The following is a 15,123-nucleotide window of genomic DNA, read 5'->3' on the forward strand; positions in this document are numbered from 1 at the left end:
GCAGTCAAATACAATGAATAATAAACAAACAAACAATAAACTGCACAGGGGTGGAGGGGGATTCTAAAAATAAACAAACAATACATTTACAGAGCTCCTCGTCCTGTCACACAGATCTATTGAACACCTCTTTTGTAGATCTCCCATTAAAGAATTCTTGCAGTGCCACTGTAGTTAAAGCAACTCCACTGCTTTAAATTGTGTAACAAATAAACTCATTTTTAGGCTTCGGTGGGTTTGTCTGTGTTAAATTATTTTCATTTAAATACAGTCAAATACTTCCCACAAGCAATTAAAAAAAAAAAAAAAAAAAAAAAAAAAAAAAAAAGGTTTCTCCTGGTGGTGTGTGGAAGCCGCTATTAAATTATCCAAAAAAAAAAAAAGAAAAAGTTCTATAAAGTGTTTTTCTGATGCGGAGCAGCCAATGACAAACGCGTCGTATAATACAGATTTATACCATAATCCCTGTTTTACTCTCCATGATGTATCAAGCACAGCCAATGATGTTTTCTTGCTTCAAGAATCTTTCCCCAACTGCCTTAGCAAAAGCATTATATTATATTATATTATATTATATTATATTATATTATATTATATTATATTATATTATAGTTACAATTAATGTAAACAGACACAAAACCCTGTCTAACTAAAATGTAACTTTTAACCCATTTCTCTGTAGCATATCGCCACATTACAATAGAAATCCAGGTACGTATCTTAGATGGCCATCCATCACATAACACTGCCACTTGCATTGATGGCGTCAATTAATCTGTTTTTATTATAAACTAATTATCATTACATTCCTTTTAAAATCTGGAATGGATGAAACTGCTAAGCAATACTAGTCTAATTTCCATCCCTGAAAACATTTTCAGGTAATTTAATGTGCACATGTTATTGCCCTAAATATCTGCTCAACAAATACAAATCTAAATTATTGTGGGCCACTGCCTCTTCACTGCATAATTTGAACTTTCAATACAGTATTATTTATTAATATGTGCCTGATTAGCGGGGTCTTATTTCCATTTCTGTTTTCCTGGAAAAAACATAGCTCTTTATCTTAATGGCAGAAAAAATACCCGTTTTTTAAATTTGTTAAAGCGTACAATCCTGTCAATAGTACATAATATCCATATACGCAGTCTCTTCTTTCTTCCACAGTCTGGAACTAAGTCCCCAGTAATGTTGTTGAAGCTGACACTCTGGGATCCTTCAAGAAGCTGCTTGATGGGATCAATAAGCTACTAACAACCAAACGAGCAAGATGGGCCAAATGGCCTTCTCTCATTTATTCTTATGTTCTTATGTTAAAGTCTCCTTTTAACATACAAATAAGAAATGATAAAAGATGGATTTATTATCCACAAATAATGTGGAACACCTGCAGTATATTTTCACTGCATCTCTGTTTTCTATATATTTTGTTTTACTGTTTTTTAGAGAGAGGTTAATGTTACAAAGTATTTTTTCCTACAAGTCTTTCCAAAATGAGGATTAATGTAGAATATGGCTTGACACAAGATATTCTCTAATTGTCATATATTCACATACATCATTCTACAGTGCCATTGGTACTGGAAAAAAAAAAAAAAACATATATCAAAACATTAAACCACAGAGCCAGTGTGGTATAAACAAAATATAGTACAACCGCCACCCATGGAATGTGGAAAATACCCTGCAGCTGGCAATCTGTGACATCATCATGTGGTATTTTTCATATTTCACCACAGGCAACCATATATCCTTAAAATTTGCTTTTAAATATCTTTCTGTTAGTGAGTCATTTCAGTTGAAATTAGTAAGAACCCATTTGTAATATGGTTTTATAATCCATTCCCATTTTTATGGAATCCATTCCTCTCAGTATATGAAATTTCCTCCACTGCCAGTGAAAATAACATCAATCATTCAGAACTTACATTACCCCCCCCCCCCCCCCCCCCCCCCCCCCCCCCCAAAAAAAAGAAGAAAAAAAATGTGACTGGTGGGTTTGGCGATAAACAAACAAACAAGAGACTGCCAAACCTGCTTTCCACCTGTCTTCTATTACTTCAATTAAGGAGACCGTCTCACAACCAAGACACCCACTCAAATACTCCTTCAGGCCCAAGGGCACTGGAACTGGGGGTGCTTAGGGTACTGCAGTACCCTCTTATGTTGCATGGCTTCCATCATATACAGGGGTTACAGTTTTGTTCAATGGCTTTCAGCACCCCTACTTTAAATATTGTTCCAGTGCCACTGTTCAGGCATGTGGAATTTTAAAGCTAATGAAAAACATATAACGAGTTATGAAGCTTTTTAAAGGTGGATTGCAATAGTTTCTGAGGCTTCCTTTCATCAGTTTATATGCTGTAGCTTTATGTTAATTTTCATCTTGACTTGAGCTCTGGGAAGTAGTTCTGGGTGGGGTGAGGAAGCTTTTTTGAGGAAGCTTCAGACTCGTGCTTTCCACACGTTAAACACAGAATAACACGCTCGCCTATTTCACACTCAGGAACCAGCTTCTTGACCTGTGTGTGTGAATGCTATGTATGCATTTGTATTGACATTGGATTTTAATAAAGAATGCTGTCCAATTTGCTTGATATGGGTCTGTTTTAGATTCCAATATGAACTCACTCACACCTTACCAAATCCTTTTAAGTGGCAACACAATGGCAATGCAATGCTTGTGTACAAAGACTAATTATAGAACTTGTGCAGCTGCAATGGTATGAGCAATTGGTATAATGCTACCAAATGGTATTACAATTGTATGAACTGATACACACTGGTTATCCATTGTTATACTGTACCATGATACCATATCAGTGAGTGTGCTACTATACTGGGGCTACTGTATATTTGTTTTCAATGATGTTATTTCTGCAATGGTCTGCTAATGGTACATATATACAATGTGTACTATATTTATTAGATTAGATTAGTCAAAATAACAGTTAAACTAAATTCAGATTATGTACTGTATATGTTAATTATGATATATCAATGGTGATGTTTATGCTTATATGTTATATCTAAGCACAATTTAAGCATTAGGAATGGATGTAAATAAAAGCTATTTGTGTGGGCTTGCAAAGCTGTCAAAATGTTTAAGCTTGGGTTCATTCATTGGGTAATGAAGTCATACCCATGAATGCCACCCAGCAGCTCTGCTATTCAGCACCAAGGAGGAAAGGTTACTTCACAGCTATCTGTTTCATCTCAACTGTATAGTATTGTATATTATTTTATACCAATTACATTTTTCAATATTATAAATTGAATATTAAATATTAAATATTAAATTGACGTTTATTATAAATTGGTCATAACAGTTAGGCCACAAATAATAGTTTTTATTTTTACTTTGTTTAAATGTTACATCTTTCTCATGTTTTACATGATTGATATTGTGTACGGTACCAATGCTTTAGTGCTTTCAGAAAGCTTAATCACTTTCAAATGCCCATGTTTTACACTTTTATAATTCTTAAAAATCTTTTGTGTTGTTTATAATGATTTATGGGTCTAATGTGCAGTATTGGTAATAGATAATGCAGGAGGGACAGCTACTTCAAAGACAAAGGGGTTAACTTTGTTTGTCAACCTAATTCTCCAAACAAACTGTAGCACATGGCTGAAAAAGGAAGATGTTTTAGAAAAGCAGGACGATCAATAGTCAGCTGATCAATAGCAAACTCTAAGGTAACAGTAAATCATTCACAGCTTCAGATTTATGATCAAGACACACCATCTCATTGTAAGGAGGGACTTGAGTTCAAGAATTAAGCTTTTCTGATGTTTTAAATGAAAACCAAGGGGTGGGTGGTAGATGAACGGTGGAATAGGAATCTTGTCAGAAACAAATGTTACGTCGGCCCCCGCTCAAGCATTTCAAGATGTTATCAGCAGAAGTGTGAAGCTGGCCTGAAAATGAGTCCCTGAGTAGTAAACTTAAACGGGTCCCTGGCAGATCATTTATTTATCTGAAGCTAAATTCAATAACAGGAACCATATATAAAAGAGAGAAAATAACACAGCTTCTGGCGATTTATCATGGAGTGGAAAGTCATTGTTAGCCTTATCTTTCCAATGATGTTCTATTTTCAACTGATAATGAATTATAGTTCTTTCCACATCTTTACAATGTGGCAGGTCATTGGTACCTCATGAGTAAGGTACTGTATTAAAAAAATCAATAGCGTACTCACAGAGGGTAAACTAACAACAGGGTGATGCGGGAGACTCCTGTTGCCAGGCATAGTCTTAAGGGTGCCAGCTGAACACTGCCAGTTATTTATGCAGAGGGTCTTTAATGGCATTCAGTCAGAAACCAAATACTGTGTAACACCATCGCACCAGGCTGAGTGATGAGTGATTGTGAAATATAAAGCTGGCAGCCATTTAGTGAGTAAATATTGTGCATACACTATGTTAATGCAATACTCTGTTCCAATTGCTGCCACCACTTTTCCTTGACCTACTTTCTAATGGGGTTTGTTTAATCTCCTGTGAAGCTGAATGGATAGACAGAAATGAAAATGACAAGACTGTGGGCATGCTCCTCCTCATACTGGAGCCTTTTAACCAGTGGCGTCTCTTGGATGCTCATTTGTGGGGTCAGCAGGACTTTTGAAGTTAGATTTACACAAGACGATGTGTGCTCTGTCACATGCCATTTTTCACTGTTGCTGCATTTTGTGCATTCACACAAAAAAACAAGCAATTGTTTGATGCAAGGAAGCATCTAGACTCATCTTCTTTACCTCCAGCTCTGTAGTCGATTTCTGTAGCTGCTGGTGAAGGTTCAGATCTCAAAACAGCAGACAGTCAGTAAGCTAATAGCTGTTTGAGAAACATGAGGATCTGTATTTAGGACTGAAATAGAAGAAAAGCGAGAATGGAGCCAATAGCAGTTGGTCTTAATATTTTCTGAATGCATAATATCCATAAAAAAAACTCAATGGTGGAACTCTAAAAGAAACTTCAATCACAAACATTTGCTAAAAGTCTAAGTTTTGGTTCACATTCTTAAATTATGTAACCAAAACTAATTTCAACAGTGAAGACAATATGACTGACTTGTAGTCAAAGTGCATTTATTATGGTATTACTCGTATACTAACCCTTCAGCTCCATATTTATTATGAATAGTTAATGTGTATTACCAACTATATGAATCTCTTAGAGATTAGACTGATTTGCGGTCCTGCTTCAGATTTTTAGATATCACATTTCAATGTGTTTAGTAATTTCTTATCTCACATCTATACCATATTTTATAAAGGTACTTACCATTTATAAAGGATTGTTTATGTGCAATCAATACAAAAAAATGTAATGCAAACAAGGCATTAAGTTCAAAATTGTAATACCTATATGGCAGCAAGGAATTAACTATTGGTCACCTTTTCCTGGACTTTCCTGGAATTCATTGATCATTTCTTCAAAGAAAGAAGATAACAAGCTTCCATAAATCCTTTTTTTTTACTTTCAAGGTTTCTTCCTGCCAAAATCTTCTTTCAATTCTGATTTTAAAGAAAGGCTTAGTACTGAGGAAACCTGTTCTAAATTTTGGAATACGGATTTAGTACTGGTATCCATGCATGGTACGAAAAGGACTGTTAACCAATGTGGCATGAGCAGTGTTGTGTGATGCATTTGCTTTGTGTGTGTTTGTCGGTTCCCGCACAACTTTCTAAATCCAATCTGATTAGCTTTATTATAATCCACCCCTCCTCCCACCCTTTTATGCTACTCAGAATTACTTCACCTGTTTGTTTTTTGGGTTTATTTTTTGCGTACAACTTTATAGAAACTTGGTATATCCTGCCTGGTAGCCTTAGATTAATCTCCTTGTATTTTGAACTAGAACACAGCAAGTGATGAACCTGGCACTGGCAGTAACTTTTCATCTACATTTATAACATTGTCTTTGAGATAAATGAAAACAAAGAACCAACATATCCTAACACAGTTAAAGCAAAGGACTAATTATAGTGCCAGTGCAATAAGAACATTGATTTAAACCCTTTTATTAGCACTCCTTGAATGCTCCGTTCCCTCTTGTCTGTGTTCATATCCAACCAGGATTAGACCATTTATTTTTCAAAAATTATTTGGTTATGATTGTTTTTCTTAAGAAATTCTGTCTTTCATAAACTGAGCTAACTGCTTATAAGGAAGCAATAGCTTTAGTATTAGATGCCAAACCTATATTCTATAGACCTATATATTGTATTTCTAAGCAGCCCAGCTAAAAAGAAAAGCACAGATTTTAAGATTTGTTAGTTAACCAAAATTTGGTGAAGTCATTTATTTTAAAAAATACATATATACAATCATTAACCTTTGTGTGACGTCTGGTGGGACTTACATTATAAATGTAAGTGTTGTGCTGTTATGTGCTAAAAAAAAAAAAAAAAAAAAAAAAAAGAACTGTTAGATCATTTTTTGGAGCAGGGTGGATGGAAAATACCCTTAAAAATGAAAAAATATATAGAAAAAAATGAATTTCATCACAATCTCAGCCAACACAAATTTCCTCACAACAGAATGGTTTTAGACATTACATTTTTGTGGTGAATCATAACTTGGAACTCTTGACCTTTTAAAAATGGGAAAGGTCTCTGTGAACAGGATGACTTTGCAAGGGTGACATCAGATAAGAAACACAAACAAAAACAAGGAATGGCGGGGCAAAACTGAGATGATACGGCGCTCAGCGTTTTTATTAAATAACAAAACAAAAGATTTAAACAAAACACTTTCAAACAAAAAGTATTGTGCTGGTGTATAAACCAACACTCTTAGCAATTGTTATCTGTGTATTTCCGTTACCTCCTTTCGCCACTCTCGTTCTCCACTTCAAACCAACTTCTTCAAACAAGCAAAGCTGCAGGCTTTTATATCCATGACCGAGAGATTGACGAGCTATAATTATCTGATTATCCCTCGGTCACATTTTGCATGGGTTTAATAAGGACGCGTGACTTTCAGCTAGTTAAATGCTCAGTTGCTGATCAGTCACTCATCCTCACAAGATATTTACAAATAATATAAAACAACAAAAAATAACATGGCTGATGGCACCGGCGTTTGTCCTTGCCAAATAATACAATGCAAAACACAGCTTTTCGCTGTCATATATATTTACAGAAGTCATATACAAATAAATAATAAACAACAGTAAATAATAAATAAGGCCACAGTTTCCAATGGGTGTTTTGACAGAGTCCCTGTTAACCATATACATTTATTTGAGCTTCATTAGCTATACATATTCACTCATTGCCCTAGTTCCTATCTCCCACAGTCCTTAGTGGCTGATAACATTAAATTAACTCTAGTGTAATAGCTATGTGTAATACACTGACTTAATCTCAACAATCATTGGTAATCCCTCTTTGAATCCATACCCAAGGGCTAATATAATCAGACAAATATTGACTTTAGTTTCAATTGATAGCATGTTATTTTGTATGGCCTGGGTACAATAGTTTCATTCATTTAGGTAAGGGCATTTCTTCACAGCTAGAGATAACACGTTAATATCTCTTGCAAAATGTATATTAAAGGGTAGTGTGCAATGCAATACATGAACTGCACTAGATATCTGGAATTGCTAAACTTGAAGAACCTGTATGTTGCATAATATTCTATGCAATTGAGAACTAAGGAATCCCAAGCAAAAAAATAAATAAAAAATAGATCAGATTTTGGATTCCAATATTGACAACATATTAGTTTTATTTGATATCAGAAAGGTTGAAAATGATTTTTTTTTAAGTGTGTAGGGTCAAATTTTGTTTGCATATCAGGAATTCCAGACTAACCTACACATCATAGATATACAAATATTGCATGAGGATTACTGTACATTGCTGATTCATTTAGATTTGTTCAGTGATGGAACATCTTGACAGGTTTTCAAGAAAATAATTGCAAACATTTTAGAAATATAACAGACTTCAGCTTATAAATATTGTACATGGAATAAATGGTATGCATAGTCATTAAGATGAGATCCTGAATGAAACAGACTGGCAAAATTGGGAAAGGTGCTAGACCCGGTAATTCAGTTGGCAAGAGATCTAGAAGGTAATCAAAGGGTGAAGAGATCAATACTCTGAGGTCATTCATTTAAACACAGAGAAAATAAGAAACAAGTGCTTTGTGTTCTATCAAGGCTCCTGAGTTTAGGATTTAAGTTTGATGTGGGCATTTTGAATATGAAAAAACAACATAGCATATTATCTCAAAGCTAGAAATATGTACAACTTTTTTGATCACAGAAGCACCAGTCAACCAAGTGGCATCTATCAGGCCTCTATCAATGTCTGTCACAGCTACTGCGTGACTTCGAACAACATATCAAAGCATAAGAAACTCGTATGTTACTCAATATATACTAATGTACAATGAAAACATAACAGTCTAAGTTTTACATCAATAGCTTATTGGGCACATACATAATGTTATTTACATTTTAAATAGTGAGTAGAAGGTTTTGTTGATTGTTTGAGTAGTATTATTCCTTGGGATAACAAAATACTGAGCTCAAGTCATGTGATTTCATAAAAAGGGCAGGTGCTCAGTGTTTGTTATTTGGGTTGAGTTAAAATTGCCAAACGCAAGAACAGCGAAAGACACGACCATGTCCCGCTTGAGTAATGAAGATCACCTAGTTGCTATCGGCATGATTGAAGGCGGCCTGTCTGTGAGAAAAGTTGCCTGGAGTGTGAGATGCTCTGCTTCAGCAATTGGCAGACTAGTCCAGAGAAACCAGGAAACCGGCTCTGTGAGGGACAGGACATGTCCTGGAAGAAATAACCTACACATCAGCAGAATGACTGTAGCTCACCTTCTGCATGAAAATGATTTGCATGCTCGGAGGTTGTTCAGGGGTAACATGCTGACAGCTGAGAGACGAAATCACCATCTTCTGTGGGTCAGAGAATATCTGAGGTGGTGGCAGAGAAAGTGGTGGAGTGTTTTATTCACCGATGTATGCCATTTTGCCCTTGACAGACCTGATGAAAGACAACGTGTGTGGAGATCGTGGTGAGCTGACTGTTGCGTTGTTCAAGTCAACCGGTGGAGCGGTGGAAGTGTGATGATGTGAGGAGGCATTTCCTTTAAAACAAGAACACCTTTGTTGCAGATTAATTGCAATCTTACTGCTCAGCGATGTATTGATGAAGTCCCTGAGGCAACAGTTTTTCCGTCCCTGCAAGCCAATCTGGAAGTGTCAATTTTCTAGCAGGACAATGCTAAATCACACAGTGCTAGGTTTACAATTGCACAACTTTAAAAAGCAATGTTGAGGTCTTGCCGTGGCCATCTTTTTCTCCTGACTCAATAGAACATCTGTGGGACCATATCTGTATTTAGAACATTTGGTTAAATCTATTAGACCTGAGTGTTGCGTTTCAAAATTGAACCAGGCTGAGCTTGTAAACTATGGCAGTCATCAGTCCCCCATCTGGAAATCCATCTATAAAAGTGTGTGGTCCCAAAATTACAGATCTGTATTCTGAAGAGTATGTGTCAATAAACTGTTAAAAGTAATAAATGTCCATCCAAAGTTATAACAATTGCAAAACATGTGCACTAATCTCCCAGAAACATGGACTTCAGCATGACTTGGACTTCAGTCCCTATTTAGAGACTGATTAAGCATCAATTATACCACCCCCACCCCACCAATTACTGTTTACTTTTGTAAGCTTCAGTACTCTTAGGGTATATTGCTTTAAATCATTTACAAAATCCAGCCTTTCAACATAACATGGGAACTAATGGATTCTATCATCATGGAATTCTTTAGACTACCCTGCAAAAAAAAAAAAAAAAAAAAAAAAAAAAAAAAATTATAACATGAATATTATTTACTCCTGTTGTTTTAGCCAAACACAAATGCACCATATTATGAAAAGGCAATGAGAGACATGTTTCCAGTTACATCACTCGTGTCCGTACAATTATTGGCCTGAAGTGTTTGGCACATTAAACATTACCTCACTGCAAAAGTCACAGTGCTTCCTGGCACGTAGACTGTGCACATTTATAAGATGCCTGGATTTCCAGGGATTAAAGGTTCACTTTCCGATTTATCAGTAGCATTGTTCTGAATCAGTGAGCTGATTACTTTGCATTGGAGTCCTTGGATAAAAGCTTACAGTGGCATATAGTTTTACAGTATATACAGTATTGGATTTGAATTGTATTTAAACACTGTAGTGGGGCATAAAGAAATATATCTTCTTTTTCCTCTCTTTGTGACCTATACTTTTAATGGTGTATTTCTAACCTATTCTTATACAGATTCAGCAATTAAACCATTGTAGATTTATAGGACAGTACATTGATGCTTGAAATCATATAGCTATTATAATCAGCTTTTTTTAAATTAAATATGCAAGCTCAAAGAAAATCCAGCTGTATTTGTTTTTTTTTTTCGAGACCAACCTTTATTTAGTCTATTTTTAGTGAAAAGGGTGAAAAGGTCGATGAAGCTGATACTTTTAAATGGCTGTGTTACAGTAGGTGGTCGTTTGTGATGTCATCTTTTATTAATTGACATTGCAGTTGAATGGAATTCCAAGGAATTTTCTCAGTTTAAAAAAAATCCAGGAGAGGCCCTTTTTTGTTTGTTTGTTTTCATGAAAAAGAAAGAAATTCTGTAAATTATGTAAGAAGGATAATGCTTGAAAAAGAAACGCTGATCTTTTTTGTGCAGTATTAAGGAGTGGCACAAATTCTTTGTTGACCAGATCATTTAGACTTTACTGCTTAAGTTTAATGCCTTATGTTATTTTATTTTAATTTGTCTTCCTTCAGAAATATAACATGCAGCTGGGATTTAAAAAGATAAAATTTGATCCCTACAAGTTATTCACTGAAGCACAAAGATGAGTATATACGAACTTAGTTGTACATTACTTTTAGTGTCGGAAAGTGTAATGAATGAAAATATTATTTCATATAAAATTCAAATTTTAAAAGTATATTAATCAGTATATAATGATCAATTGAATACTTACTGCAAAGTGTTACCAAACACCCATTATAAATGTACATGGATATATGGTCAGAACATACTTACAGCACAGTACATTGCATAATAAAAGACCAGGCATATTACATCCTAAACCACCTGTCCAATGTGTAATCTTACAGTATTTCACTGTTTTTTTTTGTTTTTTTTTAATGTTAAAGTCCATATACACTGGAGTGCCATGTGTTTTTGAGCTACAATTCACTAACTGTCAAATTTTTTTTTTTTTTTTCCAAGAATGATGGCTTCATTCAATGTAGCTTCTCCATCTAACTTGTATATGTTGAGTTTTTTTTTTTAAGGACATTTCCATAGTATAGCCAAATAAAGAATTCTGAATTCAGAGGTCAACGGAAACAAAATTATACCAAGCACAACTTGAAATGACATTTGCTTCATGGGGAACCTGACACCTTTTTCTTTTATTTCGGAAGTCTTGGGCAGAAAGCCAATACTGTGTGACCATGAATATATTTTTAGTCCTATAATACACAGGAGTATTTGTACTGTACAATTCAGCTGACATTCCCATGTATAAATTGGTCTACAGCTCTGGAAAAAATTAAGAGACCACTGCAAAATTATCAGTTTCTCTGGTTTTACTATTTATAGGTATGTGTTTGGGTAAAATGAACATTTTTGTTTTATTCTATAAACTACTGACAACATTTCTCCCAAATTCCAAATAAAAATATTGTCATTTAGAGCATTTATTTGCAGAAAATGACAACTGGTCAAAATAACAAAAAAGATGCAGTGTTGTCAGACCTCGAATAATGCAAAGAAAATCAGTTCATATTCATTTTTAAACAACACAATACTGATGTTTTAACTTAGCCAAAGCTGCCTGATTCCAGCCTTGCTGAAGCACCCCCAGATCACCACCGATCCTCCACCACATTTCACAGTGGGTGCGAGACATTGTGGCTTGTAGGCCTCTCCAGGTCTCCATCTAACCATTAGATGACCAGGTGTTGGAAAAAGCTGAAAACTGGACTCATCTGGGGGTGCTTCAGCAAGGCTGGAATCAGGCAGATTTGTCTTTGTGAAGCACACATGAATCAAGCCAAGTACAAGGTTGTCCTGGAAGAAAACTTGCTTCCTTCTGCTCTGACAATGTTACCCAACTCTGAGGATTGGTTTTCCAGCAGGACAATGCTCCATGCTACACAGCCAGGTCAATCAAGGTGTGGATGGAGGACCACCAGATCAAGACCCTGTCATGGCCAGCCCAATCTCCAGACCTGAACCCCATTGAAAACCTCTGGAATGTGATCAAGAGGAAGACGGATGGTCACAAGCCATCAAACAAAACCGAGCTGCTTGAATTTTTGCACCAGGAGTGGCATAAAGTCACCCAATATCAATGTGAAAGACTGGTGGAGAGCATGCCAAGACGCATGAAAGCTGTGCTTGAAAATCAGGGTTATTCCACCAAATATTGATTTCTGAACTCTTCCTAAGTTAAAACATTAGTATTGTGTTGTTTAAAAATGAATATGAACTTATTTGCTTTGCATTATTCGAGGTCTGAAAACACTGCATCTTTTTTGTTATTTTGACCAGTTGTCATTTTCTGCGAATAAATGCTCTAAATGACAATATTTTTATTTGGAATTTGGGAGAAATGTTGTCAGTAGTTTATAGAATAAAACAAAAATGTTCATTTTATCCAAACACATACCTATAAATAGTAAAACCAGAGAAACTGATAATTTTGCAGTGGTCTCGTAATTTTTTCCAGAGCTGTAAAGAATAAGACATGTAAGTAGGAGCTTTCTGGTTTCCAGCTGAGTAATCCCTTGTAATGGCAAACCCGACTGCACTACTGTAGTTAAACCTACCTGTATTGATCAGTGCAGTTTCTCTCACTCATGTGCTCCCAACTCTTCACCTTTCACTCAGCTTAACCTATCACCCTTCTCCACAGTGGGACGTTGCACTCATTTCAATATCAGCTGCTGGCTATGCTGTTGTGCCAGGTTCTTGGTCTGACCTCCTGGAGATCTTACTTCCGAGTGTGGCATACTGACAATAATTGTTCACCTCTAATCTATAAAAAGACCTTCCACTACTAAGTATTTATAAAAGCATGCACCAAAAAGTGTTTTGACTATATCTCTACAGTAGATTCTTCCACCCTTTTCACAAACTGCCAGTTAACTGGATTATCAAAGATTGAATTTCTGCAAACAATTCTGAGCAAAGGTCAACTACAGTTATCAGGTTGTCTGCATTTTCAAATTACATGGTGTCATTTTAACCAAAACTATTAAATACAATTATATATATATCTTTGGAAGATAACTTTGGAAGTGGATTACATAACTTTAGAAAGTACACTATGAATTTTGAACACTGAATTGTATTGTCCTTGAAGAAATATAGGATATGCATATGCACCTGCCATGTTACACTCATAAAGAAACCCATGATTGCTTCAAGGGGAACTAAGCATTGTGTATGTGAAAATATGGTACTCCCATCCTTCAACTAAGATCACTTGTATAGAATTACAATAATATATAATTCCTGTTTATTGCGTAAGTAATGACATCCTCTTATTCCACTGTCTTTGGTTCCAGGGGGTAGGTATGGTGACCACCCTGCCTTATTGGTAGTTTACTGAATGATTAGCATTGAATTTGATTGTGATTGCAAACAGGGTTAAAATAAAAATAATAAGGCACTTTATCAGAAATGTATTTGTCTGCATTGGGATCAATTTCCAACCAGGACAATTTTCAGCTTTAGTCATACTGTAGGGACACATGTACAGTATTCCAGAAACATTCACGACCCACAGAGGCATTTTTCCGCAGATTAATTGACAAAGAGTACAGTATCTACTATATATATATGTCTCAGGCATAGAACAGGCTATTATGTGATGTACTGTCTGCTTTGGAATTTAGTATTTCAGGTCTAGTTAAGCAAATTGGGTGCTGGTATCCTGGCAAATATATTACAATGATTTCCAATTTGTGGAATAATTTCTTTGGTTCTCAAGATGCATGTATAAAAAATATAAGCGTGACTTGGAAACAGAGAGACAGCTACACACAACTCCACATTGTGGAGTTATATGTGTTATCCATTGGACACTTCGGCATAATGTCCAATTTTAAGAAGAACGTTTTGGCAGACAATCAAATACTTAATGGAAATTGCTGTCCAGCTAAGGACTGGCATTCCATCCAAGCTGCATGCAGTGTGTTAGTACTTAACTTTGTAATCAAGAGTTTTATTAATATCAAGACAGAGCTCTTTTGTAACATCCGCACCTACAACCTCCTTTAGGAATTTGAAAAGGTTTTTCAACACTGGAGTACAATTATATAGTATAAGACAGCCTTTGTTTTCCCTGTGTGAATCAGGTGCAAAGTAACAATGATGTTGACTTTCTAATCAGTCATTTGCAAAGAATGAAGATATGACGTTATTTCAAACTTTTATAACATTTATAAAATAACATTTATTTTATTATTTTACAACTTGTTTATTTAATTGAAATTCAATACACCTTGTCATAAATGGTTGGAGGTTGGGTGCACAAACCAAGTGTAGGAACATTTTAACAATGTTTAACTAGCAGGATTGCATGCCATTAGTAAATAAGGAGTCTTTCCCTGTTCATTATAAACTATTTATGGTAACCTTGGTTCCCTGAAAGAGAAGACAACCAACAACATACTTATTTGATATGGCTGCCTATTGGTAGGTATTTCTGAGCTCTTTATATCAAAGACGCCGATAGGGCCCTTCCTGGCGTGATGCCCTCGGTCCCGCCTACTGAGGGATCAAAATAGGCAACACATGGAAGGCATTCCTTTTTTTGTATCGGGCCCGTGAGGGCAACTGATGCAACCTCGCAAGGTTTGTTGGTCGTCTTCTCTTTCAGTGAACTAGGGTTACGGTTTCAATTAGAAGACAACTAACAACATAGTCATGGGAAAGTATACCAGAGCAATCACGAGGGAGACAGAATGGTAGCATATGAGGGTCGCATCAGAACCGCATAGCCCAATCAATCCATCTATCATGTCAAGGCGATAGAAACTAGAGGA

This window comes from Polyodon spathula, chromosome 13 (assembly GCF_017654505.1).
Source record: "Polyodon spathula isolate WHYD16114869_AA chromosome 13, ASM1765450v1, whole genome shotgun sequence".
NCBI lineage: Eukaryota > Metazoa > Chordata > Actinopteri > Acipenseriformes > Polyodontidae > Polyodon > Polyodon spathula.